Below are 15723 nucleotides of genomic sequence, written 5' to 3' on the forward strand. Positions count from 1 at the left end.
TGACTCCCGCCGAAAACGCCCATGGCAGGTGAGCGGCCGTGTGTGTCCAAGCCTGTGTTGCCTTCCCACTGCACTGTCTTCTGTGCTTCCCAGAGGCCCTGGAGTTACATCCGTGGACTCTGGGGCTGCCTTATCTCAATGGCTGGCCCCTGAAGTCTGACAGGTCAAGGGAGGCCAGAAGCTGTTGCGGGTCCTGATGCAGCCTGTGTGGTCCAGTTCGCTCCAAAGAGGATGTGGAAAGTAGTCTAGCGTCATGTGTGGCTCACGTTGTCACTCCAACATTCCCACAGCGGGTGGTGCTGCTTAGCTCATGGGTAGACCTCTCACAGATGGACCCCTGCCCTTGTAGGAAGAGGCAACGGAGCTCTCCGTCTCCCCTCCTCCCCTTCCCTCCACCCTTCCTTCTGGCTTTCTCCCTCCCTCCATTCCTCTCCTTCCCCCAACCTTCCCCACCCTTCCCTCCATCCCTCCTTCCCTCTCCCTCTCTCCCCCACCTCTTCCCCTCCTTCCCTCCCTCCCTCTCCCTCCCTCCACCCCTCCCACCCTCTCCTTGCCCCCCTCTCTCTCTCTGTCTCGCCCCTCCCTCTCTCCCTACCCACCCCTTCCCCACTATGGGAGGACACAGCAAGCAGATGACCATCTGCAAACCAGGAAGCGGGCCCTCCCCAGGCACCCACTCGGCCTGCTCCCCGAGCTTGGACTTCCGGCCCCCAGAACTTGGAATGACCGAGACCCTAATGAACTGATGACACTTCGCTGCCTGATTGAGAATAGCCACAACAATAGGAGCTCTTGAAAGATAGTTTTCATAGGGCTTAGTTTGAAATTAAATTTTTCGCACCAAAATCCCTACCCTGTGGCCAGCAATGAAACGGATCACCAAAAGTAGCACAGACTCGTCCTCCGCCAGCCGCCTGCAGCCTCTGCCCCCATGTGAGCGAGCCCCGTCCATGGGACTATGTGCGGACTCCTCTTATCAGTCACCAGGCCCCATGGAGGTGGCTCGATGGCCTCTCTGCACAGACGAAACCACCCCAGATGGCAGGAGCTGAAGGGCTGAGGCCGGGCAGAGCGGCCTTGAAGCGGGAGACCAGGGGCTGAGCACAGGCACAGGTGTGCCCACTGCCAGACCTCGATGCTTTCCAGATGTGAGCGGGTCCCCGCCCCCTGACCTGCTGGCCGCAGCCCACGCATTCTGACCTAGAACATCCCACAGATATTTCCACGCAGGGACAAAGGACTTGCATCAGCGACATCAGGATTCGGGATTAGGGAAGAGTGAGGAGTCTGACCTCAGATCGCCTGGTTCTATCCCGGCTCTAACTTCCGATCGGCAGGAAGTACACCAGCTCCTACGCCCTTTCCCCCCTTTCTGTGCCTCTGTTCTCAGCTGAGAAATGAGGTCCGCATTGCCTACGTCTGCGTGCTGTAAGCTGCCAGGAAGACCCCCCACTGCCGCCTGCCCCAGTGCAGAAAGCCTGTCTCTGGGAAAGCCGCAGAGAGGCAGAGTGGTGGGGCCTGCAGGAGGAGGGAGGCAGGCAGCCCCCGAGGCCCAGGGCAGGCCTGTGAAGCCGCTCGCCTGGGATGCTCGTTCACCGGCCCCCTGTAGTTCCCCTGGACCAGACTGAGCTGGGTGTCCTTCCTGGGCGACTGAAGCGTCCCACCCCAGATGGGGGGCTCGGGAGGCCGGGTAAATGGAGGTCATTTGTGTTTCCGATAGCGAGCGGGTCAAGGGCTTAGGGAAAACTTGCTGCCCACAGCTGTTAAGGCCCCTGCCAGCCCTCCGAGGACGGGCAGGGTAGCCCTGGGAGCCCCAGGTCCACTCTGGTGGCCCGGATTCACTGTCCCCTCAGGGAAAGTGCTGACAACCACTGGGGAACGTGAGGCCTCTGATGTCTCCTCACGGCCAGACCACGAGGGGCAGGAAAGGGCCCACATCAGAGCGGAGATGAGCTTGAGGGAAGACACTGCAGGGCGAGGGCAGCCCTGGGCGGGGGTGCTCCTCAGGACGGTCTCGTCTGAAGATGTTTCTTGGTGGCACAGGGACCAAGGAACCTGCACCCACCTAGGAGGGCAAGCCCCCCACTTCGCCTGCGGGTTCCATCAAGGCAGGAAGGTGGCATCTACCGGAGGGCTCTCGTGGACTGCAGGAGGGCGGCTGGGGCTGCGCAGCCCAACCCGGAGAGCAGGTGCCTGTCACCGCTGGGCCCCCTGGGAGGCGACTCGGAAGGGAGGCGGCCGGGCTCCGGAGCCAGCACTGTGGGCAGAGGACAGGTCCAGCTGCCAGGCAAGCTCTCTGGACAGCTCGCCCCTGAGTGGGAGACACGCGGCCTCCCTGCCACTGTTCCGATGGTGCAGGCGGGGCCTGAGGCTGCGTGCAGGCTGCTCGCGCAAGTCGGCGGGTCGCATAGTGGGATTGCGCGTGGACCTATGGCCCTCGAGCCGCCTGAGGCCTTTGTGGGAGGACGGAAGGAACCACGCTGTAGCATGTCTGCCGTGGAAAGTCTTGGGGACAGGGTCACGTGCTCCTACCCGACCTTCTGGAAACAGTGGTTCAGGCTGCCGCTGTTTGCCACGGACCCCGGCAGGCCGGGCCAGGGAGAGGAGGCAGCAGGACAAAGATACGTGAACCGTCGCCACCGCCGTCTGCTTGAGCACCAGGTACGTGCCGGGTTCTGCGGCTCCATGAGCCCCGTGGATCCTCACGGCAACCCTGCAAGACCAGAAGGACGCCCCCATTTCACTGGTGAGGAAGCTGATGCTTTACGAGGCCTATGGTTCTCGCTCGTGAATCAGGACGATTGATTCACACCACATGGGCAATGGAGTCCGTGCCCTGTCACCTCCCACCTTGGCCACACTTACCTTGTTGTTGTTTGGACCCGCAGTGGCTGTGGAGAAGATGTGAGGCAGTAGCCTTGGCCCCAAGCAGACAAGCTCCCAGTGCTCGCGGGCACCTTGCTGCGGGCCGGGAGACTCACTCCCTCTCCAGCCCCATCACTTCATACAGAACATCAGGCAGCAAAACTGTGCTGAAAGCAGGGGCTCCTCCGAACGAGGCTGCAGGTGATGCCACAGAAGCATGAGGTAACCCCAGGTTAGCCTGCGAAAGGCTCCCTGGCATGTCCCCCAGCAGGGTCTGGGGTGCCCCACCCCAGTGCTGGGCTGCGCTCTCCCTGTCGGGAAGGCTGCGCCCGCCCGTACCCACCGAGGCACGGCGCACACCAGGCTCCTTCCGCACCCATGCGGCGTCCCCAGGCAGCACGAACGCACATCTACTCCATTCATCCACGCGCACCCAAAGCCCTGGGTCTTCGTGGCGCGCCGTGTGCGCCCTGCATGCCCCTTGGGGAACGCCGTGCGGGGGCTGCCTCCTGGGAGGGGCGGGAACCACGGCCACAGCCCCATGGTCAGAGGGAGGCTGCTCCAGCCACGGGATATGGTTACCTTTTGCCCTTACGCATGAAAAGATCGACTGAAGAGCCTGAGGACTTGCTCCAAACCACACCCATGTCCACCCCAATGGCTCATGCCCAAACAAAAAGCGTGCCACGGGCCATCGTGAGGGCTGCATTGCTTCAGAGACCCTCAGTAAGAGCTGAGACGGGCCCACGTGACGTGTTACCCCCCCTGCATGGAGGAAGGGCGGCCTTTCTCGAGGCGACGGGGAGAGGGCCCTGCAGGGGTGCCAGGTAACCACGGACGAGAGACTACGCTCCGAGCCTCGTCGGTAACATGGGAATGACGGTCTCCTCTGCGCAGCCGGACATGTGCACCTGAAGAAGGGACAAGGGCTCAAACGCGCAGTGGTCACATTTGCTGTCCTGCCTTCTGCGAGCCGGGCTCTGGCGGGGCACAGGGTCACGAACGGAGCAGGCGTGACTCTGTCAGTGAGGACAAGGAGCTGCTGCTGATCCCACCGGGGGCTCCCCTCCCTGCACACCGCGTGCGGTGCCACCCAGAGCACCTGCTTTCGGGGTGCAGACAAGGGCTGCAGGGGAGCCGGTGAGGAAAGCACCCTCCCGGGGCGAGAAGGGGCTGGGAGCACATCTCCCACGACGCTACTGTGCCCCCAAGGGTCCCCTGGTAAAGAAGGGGAGGATTCACAGGAAGAACAAGCAGAAAGAACAAAGGGGCAGACGTGGAAAGTGCAAGAATGTTCTGGAAACTGCATCAGTCTGGCCGGACAGAGTGTGAGGACAGCTGTTATCTCCGGGCACTTGGCACGGGGGTGGCCTGAGTGACACTGGGAGGGACCAGGGGTGTTCCCAGGAGGACACGGCAGCAAAGGCCATGCTGCAAAGGGCGTCCTGGAGTCCAGAAAAGGGAGGACAACATCCTGACTGTTGATCCCAGTGTGACCTGAAAAAGCCTGGGTCCCCCGTGGCTCAATCTTTGTTTAAAGTCACATTCAAGGGGCGCCTGTGTGGCTCCGTCGGTGAAGCGTTTGCCTTCGGCTCAGGTCATGATCTCAGAGTCCTGGGATGGACCCCCGTCGGGCTCCCTGCTCAGCGGGGAGTCTGCTTCTCGCTCCCACCTGTGCTCTCCCGCTTTCTCTCTCAAAGAAAGAAATAAAAATATTTAAAATAAACAAATAAACAAAATCACATTCAAATTACAAATGTTAGCTGCTGAGAAAGAAAGTTTTCAAGTGAATGAATTGTAGGTTTTTGTCTTTCTCTGCCTCCCACCTTCCTCCTGCTCCCGCCAACACACACACCCCCGGGCGGAAATAAAGGCCAAATTCCCAGCAGCACTCCTTAAAATTCTTAGCTGACATCTCTGCCACTCCCTAAAATTCCACACTCACAGCAACTACTAAAAATCTTTATTTTTCTTTCTGCTCTTAAACCTCTTCACGGGTCACGTTGTGGCCACAACACACCCACGTCACGCTCTGCTCGAGCCTCTGGAGGCTGCGAGGCCTGGGGTCCCCCAGCCCCCGGCCGGCAGACCTCCCCATGCGTGCTGTCCTGTGTTCAGGATCCGAGGGTCCTAACGCCAGCACAGTGTGGGGACTCTCTTCAAGAAAAAGAACAAAAATATGGGCACAGAGGGAAGCACGAATGAGAAAAATATTTAGAACAGAAAAGAAATCACAACAGATTATAACTATTCGAAAGCTGGCAAATGCAATAAGCATAATAAGAAAAGAGAAAAACTCACCCTTTCTGCTAATTAAGTGCCTGATGATGACTAGCATTTTGAAGAGTTTCCTGCAGAGAGATCATCAAGCCCTTTTCCTCCCGCACAGCTTGAATTAGCTCCTCCTCCACGGTGAGGGAGCTCGTCACGTGACCGTGTCCTGCGTGGGCTGTGGGCGCACCCCCGTGGGGGTCTCTGCATGGCGCTGGCCCGGTTCTACCTGGGGCCCTCAGCCGGGCCGGGCCCTGGGAGTCTGCAGCCGCAGCTCCAACCTTCAGCGCCTGTCAGAATGGCCCGGAAGCGCTTGAGGTCCAAGCCTGGCCCAGCCCGGGAGGCAGTCTCCAGGCCTTTAGAGTCCACAGTTTAAACCACGAACCTTGGGGGCCAAGGACCCACTGAGGCAGACCTGCTTCCTAGGAGCCAAGAGGAAGGTGTGCTCACCAGGTTCAACGTCCGAGCGTGAGAGGCACATCAGCCCTCGTCAATATTCATTCTCCCTCCGCATCCAGGCAGCCGGGCGGTTTCTCTCGCAGCACCGTGCACCTCGGGGCACGGTCCACAAACCCGCGGCCGTGGCTCCTCATGGCCGTGGCTCCAGTGCCTCCACCCCAAAGGGCTTAGACTGGGGGGCAGCCCTTTCACCAGAAGGCAGGCGAAGGGGCTTGTTTTAAAACTGAGTTTGCACAGCGAATACGTGTTCGTGTAGAACAGAAAACAAACATTAATTTAGGTGATGTTCCTAAATACACTTTGATTCACAGTGTTCCTACCACAGACGCCCACGACTTCACAACGGGTCGCCTTGACGGTGTTTGGACTTCGCGGCAGTGCAAAAGGAAAGCATTTCACCACAAATCGTACTTGGAGCTTTGAATTTGGATCTTGTCCTGGGCGAGAGGCACGCGGTCCGATCCTCACTCGGACGCTGGGCCGTGGCTCCGAATGGCAGTTCTGCACCAGCCACGTGACCACGGGGGTCCACGGCCAACACAGGTTTACTAGGAGGTCACCCCCTCGTCAGTCGAGGAAGATCGGCACACTCGTTTCCCAGGGCTGCCGTGACACTTTGCACGACGGGGGTTCGAAAGGGTAGGAGGGTGTTTCCGGTCCTGGAGGCCGCGTGTCTGAGATCTGGGGCCCGGCGGGGACGAGTGCACTGGCCTTGCTGGGGCCCACAGCAGGGCTTCTAGAGGAAATGGGAGTGCACGGGTTTTGCTCTATTTCCTCTAAACTGACAGGTGAAGTCTCGCACACCCGTAGGCCTTCTCTCCAGGGAGCACGGGAAGGGTGGACAGGAAGGTCACGGTCACCTTGCCCTTCCTGCACCTCCCCCACCTGCAGGCCCAGCCTCCTGTGAGGCTCTGTGGAGAGGCCCGAGGACCACGAGCAGGAAAGCATCACATGATGACTGGATTGCGGCTCCTCTACGGCTGAGGAGTGAAATCTCTGCGGAAAAGCTTCGAAGCAGGTAAATATGCTTTCTCAGACAGGTTCCAGGCCGGCTGCAGGGGTCAGGGTGATAGAGACGCACTGGCCTGACCTCCATGGCTCGAGACAGGCCTTCACAGGTGTCCTGGGATCTGCAGCATCAAAGAGTAGGAACACCGTGCAGAGAGGATTTGCCGGCAACACGCAGCCACACGGAACGTGGGCTGAGAACGCCTTGCCACAGCTCCACCCTCTCACCCTGCACCGGCCACGGCGTGATCCGTCACCCCCTGCTCTGTCTCTCTCGCTCGCTGTCTCTCCTCTCTCCTTGGTTAGGCCCTCACTCCTGCAGGTAACTAGCCTTACCACCTGCCACATCGTACGTCCCCTTTCTGAGCCTGTGTTTTCATCTATTAAACGCTGGCGATAAAAACCTCTCTGATAGAACGTTAGTGAATATAAATGATAAAATGGAAGAAAAGCGGTTAGCACCATGTTGGTGTGCAGTAAGTACTCAAAAAAAGTGTCTCGTACTTTAGAAGTGAATGAGTTAATGTTGTCAGATCCGGAGAAACTTCCCCAGGGTGGGAGTGCTATTTAAAAACAAATATTTTTTTTTCTTTTCAAATTCTAGTTTCACAGTGCCTTTCAAGTGAAAAACGAGCAGAAAGGCTAACCTTTCTGTGTCCTTGGTATCTGGTTACAGACCAGGAGTGGGTAAAGGCCAAGAGAAACCCAGTCTTAGGAGAGGATGATTCTGGACATGCGCCCCGGCCATCAGCAGCTGGCATCCCCTGGACCTTTAACAAAGGGGATCAGATTCCCCCCTCCCCAGCCCAGGTTGCGGGCGCACAGAGCGAGCATTCATCCCGCAGCCCTGTGGAGCGCGGAGCTCAGTACGTGTGGGCCTGGCGCTGGGCTGACATCAGCGTCCGCCTGGAAACCCAGGACACACCTGCTTCGAGAGAGTGTGTGTGCAGACCTTTTATCCCAGACCCAGTCCTGCAAGTGTGGGAACAAGAAAGCTGGCATCAAATCACCCAAGTTTGCGTTAGTGGGTGGGACCTGCCAGAGATGTGCCTCGGGAAGGTCAGGACTGAGCGCCCAGGGACACGCTGACTCCCCGCCTCTCCCAGGGGATCAGCACGTTGGAAAGGAGGCTGGCCGGAATGAGCTCTGGACGTGCCACGCGTTACATCGTCTGCTTTGCAGCCAAGGTGGTCTGATTCTGGAGCCAGAACGCTGGTTGAGACAGAGTGAGGGGGTAACACACACGCTGTTCTGCCAAAAACCCAGGAAGGCAGTAGGATCAACACCTAAACCCCTTCAGCTTCCCAAGCGGCCAGACAGGGACCGCCAGGCACGGGAGTGGTCCGGGGCGTTGTTCCGGAAAGGTCCAGCGACAAAGCGCCTCCCATCGGCCAGTGCCCGGTTGCTGGTGTGGCATCGGTCAGTGAGAGTCTTCTGAGAACAAAGGAGCCAATTTTGTAGACCTCTGATTTTTAAACTGGGATTTCAGCAGGAAGCCCCAAACAAAACAGATTTTAATTCTCTTTAGTGTTGCACACACAGGGGCCATGTTATGCTCTTCTGTGTTCTCTCAAACTATTTCCAAAGCTGCTGATGAAAAACATCTACAGCTGAGTCACCCCACACCGGCCATAAGTTCGGGTTCATTTCAGTCCAGGAGTTCACTGGCTGTAGGGGCTGGATCGGTGTCCTGGTGCCGCCCAACAAAGGACCACAGCCTGGGTGGCTGAGAGCAACAGAAACCCAACCCCTCCCAGTTCCGAAAGCCAAAGGTCTGGGTGTGGGCAGGGCCACACTCTCCAGGAGGGGCGGAGGGGAGGGTCTGCTCCCAGCCCTCTGCCCTTCCGTCCCGGGCCTCCTCCTCCCAGCTGCCCCATCCCAGCGCCTGCCCGGGTCACCCCCTGGGCCCTCACACGGCATTTCCCCTTCTCGTAAGGACTCAGTCACACTGGACAAGGGTCCCCCCTAACGGCCTCATCGTAACTTGCTAATGTCCACAAAGACCCTACGAATGAGATCACTTCCCAGGTACAGGACTCAGAACTTGGGGTGGGGGGCACAGGTCTACCCCTAGCAATTACAAACTTAAAATTTGAGGTATGTTTAAAAATAGACACACCCTGTGCCTCTTCCTCCGAGGACCGGCATCTACTTGAATTTGTCTGTTCTCTGTTTATTAGCTCACGCCTGGTAAACTGAAGTCCCTAGAGGGCACAGAGCAAGCATTTCACCATTAGCCCTGGATCACCTTCTGCTTCCCACCGAAACCACCCCAGCCCGAGCCTGGTGTGCCGCTCCTTAGCTTCTCACCGAGGCCACTCGCTGGAGGACCAGCCCAGCGCCCCAAGCCCCACGTTCAGAGTCTTTCCCTGGCTCATATTTTCCTGGTGGAAGCTCTTAGCTCTGTCAGTGTGAGCACGTGAGGCCCTGGGTTGAGCTGCCCCCCAGGAACGCTGGGGAGGTGAGGGCTGCTTGGGGACGGACAGCTGGATGAGGGCTGTGGTTTGGAGGAACAAAGAGTGTAAGGACTTGGTGTCTGCTCTGTGGGATGGGAAGACCCCACCACTGACCACCCCTGTGTGTCAGATCCCTCCACAGAAGGGCTGGCACCCGCCACCCTACGGGCTGAGCACGAATGGGAGGCAGGAAGCCTGGCTGCGGGTTGGCCCCAGTACCAGGCAGGAGGAGAAGCCAATAATAAATATTCATGTTTTCTACGACTGACACAGTCTTCATTTGCATGTCACTCATTAGAAATGCTGGTTAAAAAAAAAGCTCACAATGTAAAAAAAAGAAAGAAAGAAAGAAAAAAAAGAAAGGAAAGATTGCTGTAGTTGAAAATAAAGTGGTTTGTCTCAGTAGAAGATGAAATAGTCACATTAATTTCCAGGATTTCCCTGTGATCCTGTTGGGGTCTCAGATGCTTGAGGCAGCACAATGTGCACATTGCCATTTCAAACAAAGTCAATGTCAAAAATGACACTCTGCGATTTTTTTTTCTGAAAAGCAAAAGATACAAGAGAAATTAATTCACGAAGACATTGAATGCTAAAAAAATCTGCAAGCAGTCAATAGATGAAGACTAGAGAATGAAAGACTCATTTTTTGAGGTTGATAGGAAAACGAGTAGCAGAACCCACAGACTGAACCCAGCAGGAGTGACTGTGTCTCCCCGAGCGAGAGGAGTGAACAGCCGGGGACAATAGTAGAGAGCGGGTTAGGAAGCTCATGGAATAACTACAAAAAAAAGAAAAAAAAACCCACCCCCTCCCCGAGATTGCTGAAGATATTCTTCTATTCAAAATAGTGATAAAGACAGTAATTGCCAATCAGATAAAGCTGAGAAAATACCATTTTTTGGAGATGGGCACATAGGTCGGGCAGCATACATGTAGACAACCTTCCCTGTGAGGCTGCCCTCTGCAGAGGTCCCTCCGGAAGCGTGCCCACCCTGAGGCTCGTGCCCATTCAACCCCCTCCTTGAGGATCTCTGTGGGAGTGCAGGGATCTGTGCATGCGAAAGTACCTAACTTGTGAACAGGGAGGAGCCTGCTCACAGGTTTCTACTGAAGACCTGTATGTGTGGACATTGCCCAGAAGCCTGGGGGACAAGATGGCGGAGACGAGGATGAAGTTGGAAGAGAAGTCATTACAGATCCACACGCCGATGACGACGAACGTCCAGTTAGAGCAAGTAAGTAGCACCATCCGCATGGGCTGCACGGTGGTGAAGTCCAGCCGGACCTAGGAGAGCGGGTTCTACTGTCTAGGGATTTTCACTGTGTGGGAAAGAACTTTAAAGAAAACAAAACTCTAAGATGATTTTTTAAATAAAGTGTATGTGTTTAGAATTCAAGATTGGTTTTTAAATGAAGTAAGGTTTAAAGGTTATTTGTAGATTTAAAACTTTGTTTGCATTTAGTGTAGACTGTGATTTTATCTACTTTGGACACTGGGTTTTGACAGTATATAATATATTCTCTGTTCAAAGACACACCTTGGCAGAATTTGGTGAGTGAGGCATTGCTGCTTCAGATCAGCTGAGAGGGGGAAATGTGATTTTGTACATTTGTGTTTGGTTTTTGAAGAATCGTTTTCTTGAAGGAGCTCAAACCCTGTTACAAGTGTTGGCTTCATAAGCAAAGACAGTGGGACTGGATTCTTTGAGCTGATCTTAGATTTCACTGCTGATTCCCCAGGCTCTGCCGACAGGTGGGAGCTGGTGCAGGACCCAGTCACCGTGCCAGCATGGCCTCCAGCTCAGACCACACCTGGGACATGATGGGGCCCACAGCTCAGCCCTCCCCTCAGTCCCCACAGCGGGAGCGCGTCACTCACAGGTGCTTTCAAATGCGGTTGCCTGTGCATTGCTCGGGGTTTCATTCTCCAGATCCTAGGACACTCTGCGTTGGGGTGGAAGGGGGCACAAAGAGCCCCAAGCAGCATTCACAGTGCGTGATCCTCTCTGGAATTTGATTTCAGACAAATAGTCTGGAAGCGTTTATGTTTCATTCATCAACTTCGTCAATGTGTGTCTTGGAATGGAGACTGTATTACATGCTGTCAAAAAGCCAGTGTTGGAAGCTGATAAAAATCATACCTGTGCTAAATGCAGAGAAAGTTTTAAATCTACAAATGGGCCCAGCCATGGTCCTGGGACACCCTCCCTCCCCAGAGCTAGCGCCTTCTGGAAACACTGCTGCCCTCCTGCAAACCAGGAGAGGCCCCACTGCCCAGGGGTCTGTGAGTGTCCACATCCTTGGGTGAGTCCAGAGTTGGGGTCTCTGCCATGTTTCCAGTCCCTCTGCCTCGCACAGCTTGAACTTCTTGAATATTTTCACGTGAAATCAAAATTTTCCGTCACAAGTAGAACAGTGGTCCCATGTTACATGTTATGCCAAACTGAAGTCACCAGAGTCAGAAACAGTCAAGGCCTCCTCCTGCCAACACGAGGCCCTGCTCCTGCAGGGGCCTGGCAGCCTCAGGCTGGATGGCAAGCTGGGTCCCTGTGGAACCCACCATAGCTGGGACAGGAGGCCAGTGGTAAGTGGCCCCAGGGCTCCAACACCACGACCTATGAATTGGGATGGGGTCTCAGGGGTTCTCATGCCCAGTGGCTGAGAGGTTGTCCAACTGCATGCCCCGGAAGTGGTGGCTGAATCTAAAAGAGATCATCACCATCAGAATCTCCTTAGACCCTCTCCTTCACAGTTACTCAAAGTTCTTTCACATTTTCCTTAAGAATCAAGATCTCTTAAACCATTAGTTCATAATTTAAAGGATCAGTCAGCCAACTCAGCACTTCCATCCAGAGGCGTTTGACCACAGACATCAGGCACCCACCTGGTGATGGAATTTAGCCACATGGAGCTCCTGCGACTCAATCCCCTGATGAGTTTCTATTAGGTCATGGAACTGGGAGCCTGGGAAGGGTGCACCATTAGACTGCTCCTGCCTCCAATACCATGAAGGGAGTGTTCCATTGAAATTCCAACGATTATCCTCTCTTCCTCTAATATGTAATCATCTGACACGTTCAAAGAGTGTCATTACAGGCAATCACTTTCCATTAGTTATTGATCCCCAATGTCCCTGTGGTTTGGCATTACCAGCCCACTTGCTCAGCTCAGCAATCCAGTGCAGGAAAAGACTCACTGACTTTCAAGAACAAACTAACACAAATTGAAGTAAAAGAAAAAAATTCTCTTTCCATGTTCCCAAAGTTGAACAGAACCTAGGAGTCTAAAACTAGTAGTCCTTGTGCTAGGGCAGGGTGCCATGTGCTGCCAGCAAATCACACTGTACCCTTCCTAATAATGTCTCCCAGAAGACCTCCATGGCATGTGTGTGCACACACACACACACACACACACACACACACACACACATGCAAACACCATACCACTACCATCACCTCCCTACTCAGAGAACACACACACATATTCACTACCACCAATACCAGCACAACCACCATCACCATCATCACCACCATCACCACCACCATCACCACCACCATCACCAGCATCATCACCACCACCACCATCACCACCATCATCATCCTCACCAACATCACCATCATCACCATTGTCATCACCACCATCACCATCACCACCATCATCACCATCATCACCACCACCACCACCATCACCACCATCATCATCACCAACATCACCATCGTCACCATTGTCATCACCATCATCACCACTACCACCACCCAAATCACCACCACCATCATTATGATCACCACCATCATCATCATCACCATCATCACCATTACTATCATCACCATCACCAACACCGTCATCAACATCACCACTACCTTGGGTTGTTTTTTTCATTTCTTCATTCAGAACTGATTAAATATTTCCTCACATACACTGGCCTCCTCCATTCATTCATTCAGCATTAATTAAGTGCTTCCTATATGTATTTATCACTTTGCTAGGCCTTGGAGAGACAGAAATAAATAACCCATAATCCCTGCTCTCATAGACTATAAGGGACACAGAAAAATAAACTTTGCCTTACTGTATAAATGCCATCTCTTATACAAGTCAGACTCTAAAAAGCAGGGTAAGTAACAGAGGTCTAAAAGAGAGCTCTGCTGTTTAGATAAGGAGTGGTACTGCCTGACTGAGAGAACCAAACCCAGCAAGCTGAGAAACATCCATCATCACCACCTACCCTCCAACATGGATTTCAATGCCTCCACAGAACACTTGTGGGGGCTGAGATCTTATAACAGGGAAGGTGCTCACATTGAGATCAGCGCTGGCCTACAGGTGTTCGTCAGGAGGAGGGGTTTATGAAGGTGTTTCTCTTCACCAGGACCGGTCACCAGGTCCCAGGAGGCTTACAGAATCTCCAAGAATAAACAATGTAGCTTTATGACACATTCCCCCAGGAGCTAATGAGATACTCTTAGTCTAATCACATGGGCATGAAGTACCAACCTCCCAACCACACTCCGCCTCCCTGAGCTAGCTGTCATGGCTGCAGGAACAGGAGCTCTGTGAGTTCGTTCATCAGACTGTCGCAGAAACAAATTGGAAATTGATCCGCAGATCAGTCTCTGGTGTCCTGAACTTACATGTGGAGTATGTGTTCGTCAAGTCAATTTTTTCAAAAGGGTGTCTCCTTTTGGTAGTTAGTCAATAATGCTTCACCTTTTATAGAAACCAAGACACACCCGAAGCTCAGCTGTCCTCCTTCATTTGCATGGGGTCACTGCAAACCGGAAAGCATTACAAAACTCTCACAAAGTACAGTTTCAAAATGCTGTGATGCTCCCAATTGATGGTCATGACACAGCAGTGCCAGGAAGTTAGAGCTCATCTCTCTAGGTGATTAGGCCAAACTCCTGAAATGTTTCCCACACTAAACCCCCCATGCTACATTGCAAAACTGACATGTTTAGATCTCCAAGATTCGTGGCTGAGTGACAAAAACCAGTTGTGGAACAGCGTGAATTGTCTGAACCTACCTATGGAGACCTGAGTGTGTATGTGTGTGTGTGTGTGTGTGTGTGTGTGTGCGTGTGTGTGTGTGTACAGAGGAAGAGACTGGAAGGAGCTCCTATAAAACGTTGATGACCCCTGTCTTGGTGGATGAAACTGGGTGTAGGGAGGGAGAACTCTTGCTCCACAGCTGTTAAGAGTATAGGAATTTTTTAAAGATTTGTTTATTTATTTATTTTAGAGACAGAGTGTGGGTGGGGGAGGGGCAGAGGGAGAGAATCTCAAGCAGATTCCCCGCCAAGCGCGGAGGCCAACATGGGGCTCCATCTTACGACTCTGAGATCATGACCTGAGCTGAAATCAAGAGTCAGACACTTAGGCGAGGGAGCCTCCCAGGTGCCCGTAGAGTCTAGGATTTGGAGTCAGAACAACTAGAGTTCAAATCCTCGTTCTGAGGACACTGGATTCGCTCTTTGACAGGCATGCTTTGAACCGTGATCTTCTCAACGGTAAAATGTAAATAACAACAGCACCTTCCATGTAAATTTATGTTAGGATTAAACGAGAAGCCCGTTACCATGTCATAAATACCCCATGATGATTGGTAGGACTTCAATTTTTTCTATTTTGAAGTAGATACGTGCCTGTATCTAGAAAAGGTATTGGTTGTTGTTTTTAGTCCACATCACTTAAGGCCGGGGCTTCTTGTCCTTGTCTCTTAAAGACAGTGCGACCGAACGCAGTATTTGGGACCCTGCAGATCAAGCTGGATGACACGGTTCCCAGAGCCAAGCCCCACAGATTTGGTTCGTGATGTCAACATCAGAATGGAGGAAGAGTTGGTGTCTTCCCCACTGGGATTGCACAGTATCTCTCCCACCCTCTCTATTCATAGAGATGCTGTTTGGAGCTGCCACGTTTGAGAGCTGGGTGGCAGGTGGGCTGCAGAAGATGGCCCCAGCCTCGCAGAAAACACCGCAGGAGCTGCGCTGCACGAGGACCGTCGGCTCCATGGGATGTGGAATACCCCGTAAGGAATAAAGAAGCTCAAATGCTGAGTGGTGGCTGGTTTGCAAGGTCTGGTGACAAGGGGGTTCTTCACCCTTCAGCCTCTCCTCTCCAGCAAACTCATCTCTCTAGTCTGGGGGGGAGGACGCTCTCCTGCTCCTCACAAAACATCGATGACCACAGCACCTGCCAATCACCCAGGGAACATTTTCACCGAGGGTCTTCCATATTATAAAGCTGGTCTCCCACTTCAGCTCACCAGTTTACAATAAATACTGAAAATCTCAGCACCTGTGCTGAGTTACGAGTTTTACTGCGTAGTGTGAGGTTCCCCCTAAAATAACAGGAAGCTCCCGTGTCCAGGGACGTCTGCACCACAGCCCAGACTCGGGAACTCTGAGCCAGAGACTTCCCTGGGCACAAGATGGCCCGCTCCCCACTTGTCTGAGGAAACCCCGGGAGAGTTTGATGGGATTTGCCTCCCCTTATCACACGTTGCCTTTACTAGTGAGCTCCCAGTACAAGGCTCTTACTAGGAATCAAAAAATAACATGCTTCAACCTTAGCCTGCTTTGATAAGCCAGTGGCCAATTTAGGTCACTCTTAGGCAACTTTAGCCAGAAAATAAGAATTAGACCTTCCTTGTGGAGTGGAC

At 53.8% G+C, this 15723-nt stretch overlaps 1 long non-coding RNA gene across 1 annotated transcript; it reads right to left on the reverse strand.

The window, feature by feature from the left end:
* Positions 1 to 790: 790 nt before the first annotated feature.
* On the reverse strand, positions 791 to 3992 carry LOC148109302 (uncharacterized). The gene is made up of 2 exons (XR_015726175.1): positions 2866 to 3992; positions 791 to 2713 (listed from the first exon to the last, which is right to left on the reverse strand). It is a non-coding gene; the product is annotated as an uncharacterized LOC148109302 (long non-coding RNA).
* Positions 3993 to 15723: the final 11731 nt, after the last annotated feature.

Source organism: Ursus americanus, chromosome 11 (genome assembly GCF_024610735.1).
Source record: "Ursus americanus isolate L20-20 chromosome 11, mUrsAme1.1.p, whole genome shotgun sequence".
Taxonomy (NCBI): Eukaryota; Metazoa; Chordata; class Mammalia; order Carnivora; family Ursidae; genus Ursus; species Ursus americanus.